The sequence below is a fragment of the Marmota monax genome, unplaced genomic scaffold (assembly GCF_021218885.2).
Source record: "Marmota monax isolate L192 unplaced genomic scaffold, Marmota_monax_Labrador192_F-V1.1 WCK01_AAM20220418_F8-fsc00088, whole genome shotgun sequence".
Lineage (NCBI taxonomy): Eukaryota > Metazoa > Chordata > Mammalia > Rodentia > Sciuridae > Marmota > Marmota monax.
In genome coordinates, this window is record NW_026694492.1 from 5139239 (window position 1) to 5155062 (window position 15824).

Here is a 15824-nt window from a genome sequence, read left to right on the forward strand (position 1 = left end):
GCAGCTCTTCCTCCATCTCTCTGGCTCTCTTCTCTCCTCCCTGCTTGTTTCACAGGCTACCCACTCATTTCTGCTTTGGTCATGTTTTCCTTCCTCTGGTCTAATTTCCAATTACTTTCCTCTCACTATATTTTCATCTTTAAGAATTTTGTTTCTTCTCTCAGACTATCTTTTTGGCCTTTATCTCTCTTCCGGCTCTTTCTCTTCTAGGACCTCAGCTCCTAGTTCTTTAAAACAGCTGTCCTGCTGCCTCCTGTGCCCACCTGCCCTCATGGGAATTAAGGTGCATGGTCGGCAACATCCAGCCTTTCCCTCTGGACTGGGCAAGGTGTATAGTTAGAGTTTGGCTTTTAAGCTTGTTACTCCTGTTCCAACTAGTATTGTATAAAATTGGTATTATGACTTCATAGGCTCCCCCAAGCACACCACTGAGCATATCTTCACTTCTTCCCATCCCAATGTAAGCCCGTTACACTCACATGTGCAAATTGAAACTTGGTTTACATACATTCTCTCTGTGGTTGCTGGTGATGTGTGGGTGAGCATGGGAATGAATACAAAGCCCAGGATGTTCTGCGGCCTACAACTGCTGCCTGCTGCAGACACCTACATGAGGTGCACTGACAAGTGGCTGCCCAAGTGGTCTCCAGGCTGGAATCCTGACAAGTACTGCAGCTGCCCCGGGAACAGATCTGAACAGAGCTTGTTCAGAGGCAAAGTGACATCAGCGAAGAGATCTTCCCTTATCAGGTAACAAATTGCTTTCCCATAAGCCACCAGATCGCTAAAGACTCATCAGCAACTTAAGGGAAATCCTCACCCAGCTGCTTTGTCCCCTAAACCACTTGCCTATCATTAGACTGATGGGCTTGGGCTTGGAGTGAGGGTTTCATCCAGATGCAGTGGGCTGCAGGCCCCAGAATATTCTTCTTTTAAATGGTGGCCTGAAACCTGCCATGGGAAGGCACAAGGCAAGAGTGCTTTCAAGCTCTTTAGAGGATCTTAGCATATTGCTCAAATGTCCTCTTGGGCAGATTCTGGCTCCATACGCATTAAATTAGCACGCTAAGGATATGCTTTCTCATGAAGAGTGAGGAATGGGACACCTTCCGCAGGAGTGACTGGTTCTGTTAAATCCAGATGCTGTATGGGGAGCTCAGCACAGGAGGTTATTCACAGTCACAGGCCAAAATAAATTAGACAGAACCCAAAGAAAGTCAGCTGTGGACCACCAAGCATTTTAATCAAAACATCAAGCTTTCCTTTTCTACCAAACCGCTCTGATGGAGATAGTTATGTTCAGTGGCAGGAAATGTTCATTGCCTTGTGAGTGAGAGTAAATAAGGAGGCATCTAGGCAGAGAGTTGCTAGATTCCAGGGGAAGGACAGTAGGAAGAAATTCTATCAAGCCTTTAGAACTTGGCTCTTGTCTGCTACGCACCATCACTTTGGAAAGATTCTTGACGATTGTTTTAATTCTGTCATAGCTTATCAATGCATTAAGAATGTCTCAAAATTCAAGGCCTCACTTGCACATAGAAATTAAAATGTATTGATCCACAAATTCCTTAACATTTCAATTTAAGAGTGATAAAAGGAAGGAGCTCGATTTTTTTCCTTTATATCACTTTCTGCAAAAAGGGGGAGAAAACAAACACAGGTGCTTTAAAATTTTCAAGGTGCAAACTAAATTACACGATGCCCAGGAGTATGCAGTAGCATTTCTTTGTTTGAGCATGGAATAAAAGACAGATAATTAGGAAATTGGGAGTCTATTAATTTTCCAAATTTACTCATGCAAGAACCACTGAGCTATGGTGATATTTGCTTACCTCGTCATTATGCAAAAATATATTAGCTAATTATTTTGACTAATGCAATTAAGATATGCATATTTAGCATAAACCATACAATAGAAATGTTACAGTCAGCAATTGCTGGGTTGCACTCATGGGTAGCAGAGAGGCAAAAGTCCCTGCTCAGTCTCCAATGGTAAGCCACAAGATTGCTACAACTCTGCCTGCACTGTTATTATTAGTTTGGTTGCAGTAATTAATTTACTTTACAGCATGACTAGGTGGCACAGCTAGCAGTGGTATTAATTTTTGTTATGAGACACCTGAAGATGTCAGCTTTTGAGCAGCAGTGTCTGCACCTTTAATTGCCTTAATCAGTGGAAATGCAGTATCTCTTTCAGGGATCCAATTAAGAACACTATTGTTATTTTTCTTTTCTCTCTAACCCTTACTAATGAATATAGGAGCTAGCAAACGTTAAGGCAATGGTCAAGAGGGGCATCCTCTGTTCTTAACCTAGGAAAGTCTCCATGCCTTGAGCTGAAAACCAGAAGCCAAGGCTGACCTCTGGGCCTCCATGGGCTCCATAATCCCAGAGGCTCTTGCTGCTCCAAGATTGGCCACTGACCGGACTCACTGAATCAGAATCTGTATTCTGATTGGCATGCCCACTAAATTTCAAGAAAGACTACAAGAAAAAAAGGGGCCAGAGGCAGCCACCCCTCTAAATGACTAAGAATGGAAGAGTTATATGGATCATGTCATGGTCTTTGTGATGCCTAAATTTTGACTTTCTAGAACTTTCCTGTGGGACTGGCCCAGCACTTGTGCAACTTGCTCTCTCCTGTTCACCTACATCTCATGGCCTTGTCTCCTGGAAAACACAGCAGAGAATTTTGATTCCCACTCTTGGCCACAAGCTGGCTCTGCAGGTTTCAAACAGGAATATCTGAAATCTAGACCCTTTTATTCATATCTCCATTCCACATGCAGCTACTGGAGTTTTGTAGGTGCAGAGCAAAGTTAGGTCATCGTTAGCTCAACAGTTTCTGAAACTGCCTAGGCCAGCAGAACTTAGAAACAATGGGTTGGCCATTAGTAATAGTGAAAGACAGATCCCTTTGCTAACAGAAGCAGCGGGACCAATGAGCAGAACAGAGGCAGTCTAACTCACAGCATAGAAACTATTATCTTGAAAGCCCCTGTTAGAGGCTGAATAGTATCTCCCCGTCCCATCAAAAAAAAGTTTGTGTTCAATTCCTAATGCCCAATACCTCAGAATGTGACCTTATCTGAAGGTAGCATCATCAGAGATATGAGCCCTAATCCAATATGAATGATGTCCTTATAAGAAGAAAAAATTTAGTCTCTCTCTCTCTCTCTCTCTCTCTCTCTCTCTCTCTCTCTCTCACACACACACACACACACACACATACACACTCACAGAGAGAGAGAGAGAGAGAGAGAAGAAAGACCTTTTGAAGACACAGGAAGGAAAAGAAGAAGACCATCTACAAGTCAGAGATCGAGACCTGGAATAGATCCTTCTTGTACAGTCCTAGGAAGGAACCACCCCTGCTGATCTTGGACTTCAGACCTGCAGAATTATGATACAAAGATGAGGTTGTTTAAGCCACCCAATCTGTGGCACTTTGTTATGGAGGCCCTAGAAACTCACACAGCTCCTTCACAAACAGGAATTTGTGTTCACATATTCATCCCCTCGTGGTATCTAACACAATAGTAGGTGTCACATTATGAAAGTGTTCAACAAATGCCGACTGAGTGAGTAAATAATGAATGACGGATGCAAGCATCAATGAAGGATTTACAGAACCATTCCCAGGTCTTTATGATAAGATCCCTCTTCTATGCCTGATGTTCTGTGAGTTTCTCAAGATATGCCTCCTACGCTAAGCAGAAACAAAAGCCCATCCCTGGGCACATGCTGAAGGAAGCTAAGCCTTGGCCCCTCTTTCCAACCACAGGGGGCTTTTTGTTGGTCCTACAGGGAATCTCTAGCATCTTAAGGAGCATGCATGACTCAGCCGAGCGGCAAACATATTTGTTTTCACATATTAGTCATATATTTGATAGAGTGTATAGCAAATGTATGTGATAACATAAAATATACTTTAAAATTATAAATTTGGACAGCTGTCATGACATTTGAAAGAGTACATTAAAAATACTGCTATATCCATTTTTGAATGCCAAGCCAAATGGCTAAATTTGTCAGCCTCTCCACATACAGTATTTTACACTTGCTTGATTGTTTTGATTTTTAGAAAAGGAACTCACCAGGTGATTTCTGGGCAGCCAGTCAATGGTAATGAAAACTCTTGTTTGGTAAAAGCTCAATAAAAAGTGAATCTAAGATGAACTCTGCCCAACTCCACCCAGTTTGTCCTATTTCACAGCCTAGTTTGGGCAAAATTATCAAGAAACTATGAGGAACTAAGAGGGAGATTTAGCAAGCTTGGTGTTGGCAGGAAAACAAGAAAGCAAAATTCAGGGTTCAGGAATTGGCATTTCAAACATGATGCTCTTGGGCTGCCGTTGGCATCATGCAGCCGTGCTCCATCCAATGGGGACAGTTGCTGCTTGGCTCCTGTCAATTTCTGCCATGAGGAAATGTGGACCTACAGCAAGAAAAACTGGAAATGCAAAGTTTTTTTTTCTCTTTTTAAACCCATGTTTTCAATTATAAAATTTTAAAAACACTACAGAAAGGCAAATGAAGCACATCAGGAGGCTTCAGATGTGGCCCCTGGGTAGCCATTCTGCAACTTTGTGTTCCTGGATGCTCAAATATATTTCAGACCAAAGGAGAAATTACACTGGTTTCTCACCACACACCTGTCCTAAGAAATCTAGCTTTGGGGGCTATCGTGTATGTTTTAAACATTAAAATATTTGATAAAATTCTCATAGTGGTAGAGACAAAAATTTAGGTAACTAAATGAGTCATGGAGCTTTATTGTCTGTTTTTATGGCAGTGATCGGACATGTCTCCCTGATTTTATTTAGGTTGAAATGAAATGTTAAAATTGGTTTGCTTTGTCTGAGCATCTAAGAGCAGAGAGTGAGGAGCAAAGTTTAGCGCACAGTGGTGACAAAGGAAGCCGGCCCAGAACCGGAAATTTGCCTTGGATCACCAAGTGTCAGCTGTACTGTGGCAACGTTAAGTTGTCCTTTGGAATTGAGCTAATCTTTAAACCAAGTGCATATCCAAAACATTAGCTATCTGCTGTCAGGCCTTCACATGCCACATGCTGAGTTAATTAACACAGAAACACTTGATACTGGAACCCTCCAGAGGGGAAACAGAAAGCTGTCCAGGCCTGAGAACAGACCAAGCCCTTGGGGGGATGGAAAACACAGGGGTCTGTTCCGTTTTATTTGTTTCTGCTCTTGTGATACCAGGTCAGTGGGTTAGTCAATCCCATTGCTGCCCCGTTGTCAGCTGTGATCCCCAGGAAGGCTTCTTCTGTGAACAATGGAACCTTTCCTCACCCCAAAAATGAAACACCAAAACCACAACATTCTCTCTATTATGGTCAAAAGAAGAGTTCAGAAAAAGGACTCACCTTGCAAGACAACAGCTCTCTCCCTGGAGTCCGTGACGAGAACAATGACAGTAGACTCCACTCCAAGTTTTATCTTATAAGTGTAATTATACAGAGATAAGTGTAATTGATATAACTCAGTGGAAAACGTGGTGTGTGTTCTACTCTCTTTTCACAGTCACCCTTGTGTAGTCTTAGGCCTGGTTAACAAGGCCATTCTACCCATTACCTACTCTAGAGTGGAGGAAGCGCATCTGTCTGGGAGGCTCGGGCCTAGAAATCATGGCCCTGTGTGGGACAGCGCGTCTTTTGAGAAGAAACAAGTGGGAAGTGATGGCAGATACTTTAATAATAGTGTAAAAGCCAAGAAATCTCATTTGGATTGTCCAGTGGCCACAGGGATAGAGACAAAAGGAACAGAAAGGGGACACTGAGAGAGGAAAGGAAAAAAAGCTTGTAAAATGAGTATAATTTGAATATAATATGAATATTTTGCTGCCATTAAAGCATGGCTGTGGGGTGGCTAGTGCAGGACAGAGAGGGAGCCTGGTGGACACGAGAAAGATCTGCATGGGGGACAGTCCCAGTATGGGAGCAAGACAAGCAACTCTCACCAGACAGGGGGCCCCTGGGAGTTCCTCAACTCTAGGAACTGCAAAATTTTCTAAACTAGAAACAATGACAATGTGTTCATAGGGTGGTCATGAAAGTATGAATATAGAAAATGTACATATCAGAGACAGAAGAGCACAACATCCTAAAACTTTGACCCCCCAAATCAGCAAATTCCTCTGCCACATAACATTGGCCAAGTTATTTAAGGTCTCTAGGCCTCTTTTTCCTCGTGTACACAATGAAAATGACAATAATAGTACTTACTTTCTTGGTTTTGTGGAGATTAAAAAAGAAAATATATGCAAGTTACTCCAACCAGTGTCTGACATCTAGTAAACCACTCCGTGTGTTAGCTATTATAGGCTGAAGTGCTTAGCACAGTACCTGGAACAAAATAAATTACCATTTCACAGTAACCATGATAGTGCTCATTCTGATGCTAATGTGCAGAGTCTTATACAACCAGGGTTGTGGCAGGACATCAGGAGGGAAGAGGCTACTCCACAGAGATAGGAAATAAAGAAAGAGCCACAGAACAGCATTGATAACCAAAGTTCACCACACCTGGAAAGAGAACACACGAGACCTTCCAGGCTCATGAGACACGGGCCAGGCTGAATCACCATACATGAGCCCATCACTCTTGGCCTTGGCGTTTCTCAAGTGCAGACTATGGACTGTGGTTCCTAGAAGCACATCAGAGCTTCACCATGAGAGATGGAGAAACATCTCCAACTCTCCTGACACCTGCCCTGTTGAACGTCACAGAGCTTGCCTCCCCTCAGCCTTTCCTGCAGCTCACCCCATAGCACCCCCATTACCGCTGCCACCATCATTTTGGCTAATTTTGCATTAGCCATGTGGACTGTCGGATGGTTTCTGCTGTATTTTGTTGCCCTTTCAAATATTTCTTAAATAGAAGATTGTACCATCTGGTGGACAATCTGCCTGTGTGCTATCTCACCTATCCCAGCGTGGATTCTACTCCTATTAGAGAAGGAGTCAGGGAGAGAGGAGAAGCTGATGCTAGAACACTGTCTCCGGCTGCCTGCAGCCCTCTGTCCTTGGTCCTCCCCCTCTCCCAGTGGCCTGGTTCTGCCTGCACAGCAGTCAGGTTCCAGGTGCTGAGTGGATATTTCTTCCACTCACTCATGGCCAGGCTATTACTCACGGGGCTACGGGGAGCAAATGTCTCCATAGATAGACCTTTCTGACCTGTGCTGACATTTTACCTACATAAGCATCAAATGGTTGGTACAGCCACATTGTCTAAGTTGTAGAGAGACTGTCTTGGACTCAGTTAAATTCCACACTTAGAATCTCTTCTCTACCAAGTAAAAAAATATTAATGGTTCATAAAGAAGGAAAGAACATACAAGTTTATTAAGGGAAAAGATAGATGGATGGATAGATAGATAGATGGATAGATAGATAGACAGACTGACAGACAGGCCGGCCTATAATCATATGCCTCATGGACCTTGACATGAAGGCTGTTAGCATATTCACCTTTTATTCAATCTTAGAAAGCACCAATCATGCCTGGGGGAAATGTAGAATTGGTGTGTTTATTAGAAGAAGACATGATTAGTGGTAGCATCAAAGACTTGAGAAACCTTGTTTGGTGAGAACAGAAGTATACCTTTTCTTCCATGTTTTCCACTTAGAGGTGAGCAGTGTGGTCTTAGCAAGACCCATGGCAGAATCCTAGATCATCTTTCAAATTGGCAATTCTGAACAGTCAAGAACGGGAAATCTCGAATTAAACGGCCTGAGATCAGACACGGGCTCTACCTACATGAACAAATGGGACAGCATCAGTTTAATGATCCTTAAACTTGTGCTGTAAAATGAGTGTAAAAACAGTAGCTACTTCATGCAGTTGTTTGATTCAAAAACCTGTAGAACTTCACATATGGCAGGACACCGTCCCAAGCACGTGGAAATAAATGGCTCCCCCTCTCCTCAGTGAGCTCATACCCAGGCCCAGGGCCCATTCCGAACTGTGTAACTGTCTGCAGCCTGTTGCCTGGTGTGACCGGAGATGGTCAGTACGACCCACGGTCAAACTGAGAAGCCTCAGTTTGGCTCCCTTTCCTCCTTTGTTACTTAAAATAAGGCAGAGGATAAGCAATTTGCCTGACCGACAGGTAAAAATGGTCTATGTTGCTTCAAGTTAAGATGGTATCTGACTAGTTGCCTCATATAACTTCCTCTGATATCTCACTAAAATAAACATGAAGACATATTAAAAAAAAAAAAAAAAAAAAACTAACCACAAAACCAAAATCTAGGTTCAGCAGATGCCCTGTGGTCAGAATTCTAATTCTCCTCAATATGGATTTCTACCGATTACAAGGTTGATGGAACCGGAGGTAGAAGACAAGTTAGTGGCCTCTCCCAGTTTTTCTCACGCACAAGAGTAGCCCCATCCACCCAGAAGACCAGAAAATTCTTCATTTCTTCCTTGGCACCTTCCTCCTCACTTACGCTTGTTCACACCAAAAACATGGCAACCCTTTCTCTAATTACAACCGATACTTTGTGAGATAATAATCCAAGCCAACATTTACGAATCAGTCACAGTATGGCAGCCGTCTACGAAGCACTTCCTATGAATTAATTCATTCAATACTCACCACAAGCCAATGAGGTAAGCACGTCAAGACTACCCCTGAACTTGAGGAGATAGAGGCAAAGAAAAGCTGAGTCACTTCATCAGGGTGTTAGAGCTAATAAATGGTGAACTGAGATTGGATCGAGGAAAACTAGCTGCAGAACTTGTGTTTGTGATGACGATACATGACTCAGTCGGTCTCATGGTTCTTTGTATTAGTCATCTTTTTGTTCCTGTGACCACCATGCCTGACGAGAAAAACTTAGAGGAGGAAATGTTTATTTTAGGCTCACAGTTTCACAGGCTTTGTTCATGGTAGGCTGACTCCATTGTTCTGGGCCTGAGGTAAAGCAGAACATCATGGTAGAAAAGTGTGGCAGAGGAAAGCTGCTAGGCTCAAGGTAGCTGAGAAAAAGAGACAGAGACAGAGACCAAAAAGAGAGAGGGCCAGACAAGATATATAACCCCCAAGGTCATGCCTCCAGTGATCTTCTTCCTCCCGCCATGCCCCACCTAACCAGTGATCACTCAGTAGTCCCTTCAAATTATTAATCCATCAAATGGATGATCCCGCTGATGAGGTCACGGTTCTCATAATCTAATCCTTTCACCCCTGAACAATCTTGCATTGTCTATTGTACACACTTATTGGTGGACACCTCATGTCCAAACCATGATGTTCCTCATATTTCTAGATTCATGCAGAGATTTGGATAGATAGATAGTAGATAGATAGATAAAATTCACGATGCAAATTGCATATTGGAAGACACAGCTCCTACACATAAAGGAACACGGACAAGGCAGAGATTACAAATAGCCTCGGTTTCAGCACATGCTTGAAAGTCTAGGTTTTCCTCCACTCCAAAGATTCAGAATACAGGAGAACTAGGCACTGAAGTAAGGGAAGATCTCTGTTAGGCCCAGCAAAGCCTTGCTAGATGAAGGCCTAAAGTTATGAACATCAACCTCTCCTCCTACTTCAATCTCAGTCAACAGTGGACAGAAGTAGAATCAGGGGAAATCCGCAAAACTTTTTACTTGGTTAGTGCTTATTCTGAGTTAATCTGGATTTCTTTGAGATCCAAGTAAAGACAAAAATTTTTACCTACAAACAGTAGAAAATACTCAAGATTGAAGGATGTGAATATTCCCCCAAGAGACTTAAAGGAAAGGAAAATATGAAAACCACTTACTCTGAGGACCAATAGAAACTTTTGGAAAACTCTTCACAGTAGGATTGAAAAAGTTATGCTCTCCATGAAACAGCAGCTGAAACGCAGAATAGATTGGCATGAAAATTAAGCTGGATACCACAAAGAAGAACTGTCAGGGAACCAAGTTTGAAATAGAAAAATAAAATATAATTTAGAGAGAGTACAGAGCAGGTCTGACACTGCCAAAAATAAAATCAGTGATGTGGAGACCGAGCCTGATGATTCATTCACAATGCAAAGGAAACGAAAAGAAAAAACAAAAAGTGATGAGAAATAATATAATACATAAGGCAGAACCAACACAGAGCTGGAATTTGGGAAGAAAAGATGGTCCAGAACAAGAGAAAACAACCAGTGCCAAAGAAATAATTAAAGTTTTCATAACTAAGTTTGCATGTCACCAGGACTGATCAAGACAAAAATTAAAAAGAAATAGCCCAGGAGCAATAGAGCATGGGGGGGGGGGCGTAAAAACAAGATGGCGAATAAGAGACAGAGAGAAGCTAAGGGGAAAAGAGAACCAGAGGAAATGAAGGGACAAATAAAGAATAAAGTAAAAATGTGGAATTACAAGCAATCAGTTATTCAGTCATTCAAGCATCTTTACAGAAGAAAGAGGCCACCCTGGCAGTGGACACAGCGCTTCCCTGCCCACATAGCCCCACCCTCAGCCTCCCACTTCAATGACTCCAGCCTGATTTCTAATTGCCAACTCCTTTCGCCAGGCTTTCAATGACACAATAACGGTTTTGCCTGCCCTTGCAGATGTGTGTTGAGTGCTGAGGAATTAATAACCCTCAGAAGCTGCATTCAACCACCGAAAAGCAGGATTTGGTGGTTAAATGCCAGGACTCACTCCTTTCATGACAGGTTAACTTCAAGAAATGTACTTTTATTGCCTCTCAGAGTGTTCAAGCTCCTGGTGTGTGCAAGCTCCAGGTGTACACAGTGGTGTCTAGCTCTCTGACACACTCCTTACAATGCACCCTTTATTGGCCACCTTCCTTTATGCCTCACCTCCTCTCATCTCTTGTCTTCAACCCCCAAATAAGCTGCTTGCATTTGAACTCCTGTCTCAAGTCTAACTTTGGAATTCAAAATAAGATGCCTCCAATGGAGAACCAAAATTGTGCCAGATTGCTCTCAAATGCTGACTGTCGTGAAACTACAGTGCGGTTTCTTAAGGTTTGAGGAGAATGATTTGGGGCCCTTGTGTCATGCTTAGCCAAGTTGTCATTCACACGTGACAATCACAGAAAGACACCGATAACCAAACAAGAGCTCGGAAAGTTCTCTGCCCCAGAACGTTCCTTGAAGACTTCCTCCAACCTTTAGCGAGGTGGGTCAAAGAAATTCAAGACTGAGGAATTTGTGGTAGTCAGCGGTTCCCAAATCCTAACAAGACAAGCTTGTCACCTTTCACATTTCCACCACTGCTTTCTCGTCTTGAAAAAATATTTTAAATCATTTTTCTCATGCTTCATGTTTTGGAACCTGTTATTCAGGGAATGACTCCCATAATGGAATTCCGCAGGGGAGCAGGGTGTGATAGACATAAAAACAGATGATAAATATTGGATGCTCACTGGGGTCTGAGACTATGCTAAGGACTTTACGTACAGTATCTCACTTAATTCTCACAATAACTTGATGAGATAGGCTGTTGTATTATCCTGAAAAAGGAAATGAGCCACACACAGTTTGCTTCCCCATGATGATAAAGGGCTCTAAGTAGCTGAGTGGATTCAGACCCAGGAGTCTGGCTCTGGGATTCTTTCTTAATCACTATACTTACCCTTTATGATTCTTTAAGGAAACTCCCCCAATTAAACACAAACCCTAATTCATTCTCATTCATTCTCTCTCTCTCTCTCTCTCTCTCTCTCTCTCTCTCTCTCTCTCTCTCTCTCTCTCTCTCCCCCCCCCCCCCATTGAGAAGAAGAACTGTGTTCAGAAAATATAGCTGGGTGTGATTTCTTTCATCTTTTATTTTAAAAGTTACAGTAAAATAGAGGGGAAGTTTGTGTTGACCAAATAGATAAGCCTGTGCTGGTCTATAAGCTCTTTTCAAGAACAATCTCAAAATGGCAGTCTGATTGATGAGTCGCACCCGCTCAAGAACAGAGGTATCCAATAGAACTCTCCATGATGACATAAATGTCGCAAATCTGCACTGTCCAGTGTGGTATCCGGCAGCCACATGTGGCTATTGAGTACTTATAATGTGCCCGGGGGACAGAGACATTAATTTTTAATTTTATGTAATTTTAATTAAGAGAAATTTAAATTTGAACAGCCACGTGTGGCTGACGCCTACCTCAGGGCTCCGTGCAGCTCTAGAACCCTGAGAAACAGGAAGGGCTTCCAGGCTGCCCCATTATCTTCCATCCACGTGGCACCAGCTGGAGAAATTCTGCCATTAACTAAAGATGGAGACAGAGAAGTTGTTCCAAAGATCTTGAAATAAGAGATGGACCCTCTGGCTCAGAGGGAGGCATATTCACACTATCTTGGTGGCTTTGCTTGCAAGATGTTGCTGGTGTTCTCAGTCCCTCCCCTGCCCCCAAAACACACTAACACAATATCTTCCATACCACAGTATTCACCCCAGGGTATGCAACAGTGAAATTCTGCAAACATTTAATTTGCATTGCATTTTAAAATATGCTTAGTCACTCATAAGCATAAAACACTGAAATGATGTGGACAAATCTGTGACTTCTATCTGTAGCCTGGTATTACCAGGTTAACTTGTTTTATGCCAACTTTGCAAACTCTTCTGGGACCACCTTCTTAAAGATGTCCTAAGGTTGTAAGGTTGTAAGACTATAAGGTATATTTAATAAGAAATCAAACATCTTTCCATTTCACTCTACTGAAATGACTGAATCAGAATTTCTCTCCACACTTGGTAACCAAAACAAAAATTCATAAAGAAATTGAGTAATGAGGCTGGTATATCACAGAACAACTGTCACCCCTAACTCTCATTTTCAGTTTGTTTGTGTTCAACCAAAGAGCCCCAGAATTTTCTTTGAATGCTTTTAAAATAAACTAATTTTAAAGTTATAATGGCATCGATTTGAAAACTATAAAATATATTCAAGATATTCAAATATTCCTTTTGCTCCTTTGTATACTAATGCTTTGTACACTAAATGCCACATAATGTTTTTTTTTGAAAAGACAATATTTTGTTACTTAATATATATTTTTAAAAAGTCTGACAATCACTGGGCATGCAGGCAGGTGTCTGATAAGCAGCAAGTTCCTCCTCATGCCTCCATTGAAGGCTTCCTCCCATTCACCCACCTTACTGTGTTTGTACCATGCAAGACGGGCTAGAGAGAGAAGGGTTGGTACATGAGCTTTAAACTCTACCAGGACAGAGGCCGACTGATGAATATTATTAACATTGCATTGTCGATAAAAACCAAGCAGAGAGGACTTGATCTGACGTTATGAAGAGTCTCACTGTCCTACCTTGAGTGGCTGTTCAGCACCTCAGGAGGGGCTCTGCTCAAATACAAGCTAGACCAATACTAACGGACACTCCTCACCACCCTGGGGAACCAGCCAGGATGCCCAAGCATAGTAGCCAGGCGGTGTTTATTTAACCATAACTCCTGAGCCCATCCAGCTTGTTTCTGTTTCTTTACCTTTAGAACTAATTTTCCTCTGGGGACCACACACCATTCTGGTGCCTGCCTGTCTTTTTTAATGAAGGAAGAGCTGTGACAATTGCTGTTGAATTTTTAAGCATACACAGAAGAGTGAGGCCAATGGCCTTGGGACTACGGTTACATTTCAGTATTCTAAAGAACTCACCATGGGGACTTCATTTGGTAGAGGTCTGTGATAATCAAGAACCAAGAGGAAAATGCCCCTGGTAAGGAACTTGAGAGTGAGATCCAGAATGGAACAGTAGGGACCCCCAGGGGGGAATGTACCTACTACGGCTCATCAGCATGAGTGACTCCTCCAGCAGGCTTATTTTCTTCTGCTTATTTGATCCTTGTCCACACTTACGTATTGTAGGGTAATTTCTCTAACCACCTTTTCTCCCGCAACACACTGAAAAAAGAAAAAGAAAAAAAAAAGAAGAGAAAAAGGGGGAAAAAGTCTGCTTTATTTTACAGCTAATTTGCTGTAAGCACATAGCCCAGCTGCTCACAATGAAGCAAAAGAGGAAATGGGAACAGAGGGAACCTTCTAATGAAGGCGGGCGGGGGAGCAGTAAGGAGATGCAAGAGTGGGCTAGGTGCTATCTGTATGATTAAAGACAAGCAAAAAACAGTAGTAAGCAGATATGTTCATTTGAGCCCAGGAACAGAGAAAGAACAGAGAAGAATCAGTGAAGGGCAAATAATTGGTTCAATATGGCATTTTAACTGGTCAGAAGAATCTCCCCCTTCTTTGCATTATATGAAGTTATATTTTGGACTTTGCTCTTGAATGTATTTTATCATTGGTTCATAGACAAAGGATAAGTCCAAAAACAGAGATAGATAGATAGATAGATAGATAGATAGATAGATAGATAGATAGATAGATATTTTAATTGTAGTTCTGCATGAAAGAGCTCAGAATAGAGGGTTTAACTGGGTGGAGAATTGTTTGAATGGATTAATCCAGGGGTCACTGGGAAAAGGACATCCTCGACTTCTGAGTTAGCAGACTGCGTGCCTCGTCCTTACAAAATATTTCCTTTTAAAAATAGGAAAGATTACATTCTTTATTGCATGTTCTCCTCTTTCTGCCAACTCAGCACACATATCCCCCCACTCCCCCCAACAAGACCTCCTTTCTTTCCCCTGAAGACCACTTCAGAAAGGGGCACATTTTATACTTTGGTACTTTTTCAAACTGCAGAATATGATATTCATATGGAAATGAAGGATTTTCTGAACTCTCAGCTCTATTTCTTTAATGGTGTATGTAACTCATTATGAGGGGAGTGAAGGGAAGGAACAGCTTATGAGCTAGAAGAAAAAAATAAACAGGTTTTAATATTCGGCTTTATATAAATGTACCGAATTGGTCTGTATGATAACAGGGCCAACATAATTAATTTGAGCCTGGCTTCCTCATTTGTCAGCGAGAGCAGGTTGCAGTGTTCTAAAGCTTCTGTACAATCCTGAAGGAATCGGCCCATCCTCACCCTGGGCTCAGGGCTCCTCTGGAGCCTTCCCCTGGTGAAAGCTGAGGCCCCATTTCCTCTGGCCCAGCTGGGGGCTCTCCAGGCTGGCCTCAGGATCCTCATTCTGAGAATTCTTTCAGCACCAAGGGAGCTCCTTGTCCACCTCATATCCTGTAGCATTTTTTTTGCCTGCTGATCTTCGGAGGAAACTAATGTTTTTAGTTGCTATTTGATAGCAACAATTGGGAATTCCAAGTTCCTAAATTTTAATCCCACTTAGTAACTTGGAATAACTCCTGGATCCTCACAATTGGTGATAGGAACTGAAGGACAGGGCAGTGGAGTGCATGCTCCTCGGCACAAGGGGATAAGAAAAATAAACAAGAGGAAATAAATGGACTCCAAAAAACTTAAGAAGCTCTGTGCAGCTTCCATACCCAAATCAGCACACAAACAAATTAGCAAACAGACATTTCCAGATTCAGGTCCAGGAATAATAAAACACTGACAGTAATTAAGAAAGAGCCAAAAATGTACTTCTCTTAGATTTGAAAATTTTGGATCTTTAACAATGGAAATCTATTTTTTTTTAAATGGGGGGGGGGAGGAATTGGTGGAAAATAGAAAAAGAATAAAACTTGTTCTGAAACTTAAAATGTTGATAGGTGGGGGGCAGGAAAAAAATAAACTATTCTGTTTTTTAGGTTTTTCTGTTCCATTTTTCTCATCACTGAGTACCTGAAACTCTCTGTGTGCTAGCCCAAATGGTCATGGACCCATTTTTAATAAATGTGCAGAAGAGCTGGAAGCATATTACAAGGGGACAGTAAAGTGCCAGACACAACTGAGAAAGGGATGAGAACCTCTCTC

The 15824-nt window shown here is 42.1% G+C and overlaps 1 long non-coding RNA gene across 1 annotated transcript in view; it reads right to left on the minus strand.

Annotated features, from left to right (window-relative positions):
- Positions 1-11821: 11821 nt before the first annotated feature.
- LOC124075841 (uncharacterized) overlaps positions 11822-15824 on the minus strand; it is a 47125-nt gene continuing 43122 nt past the window's right edge. The window contains exons 6-7 of the long non-coding RNA XR_009224515.1: positions 13765-13888; positions 11822-12237 (exon numbers count right to left, since the gene is read on the minus strand). This is a non-coding gene — a long non-coding RNA (uncharacterized LOC124075841). The remainder of the gene's footprint in view (positions 12238-13764; positions 13889-15824) is intronic.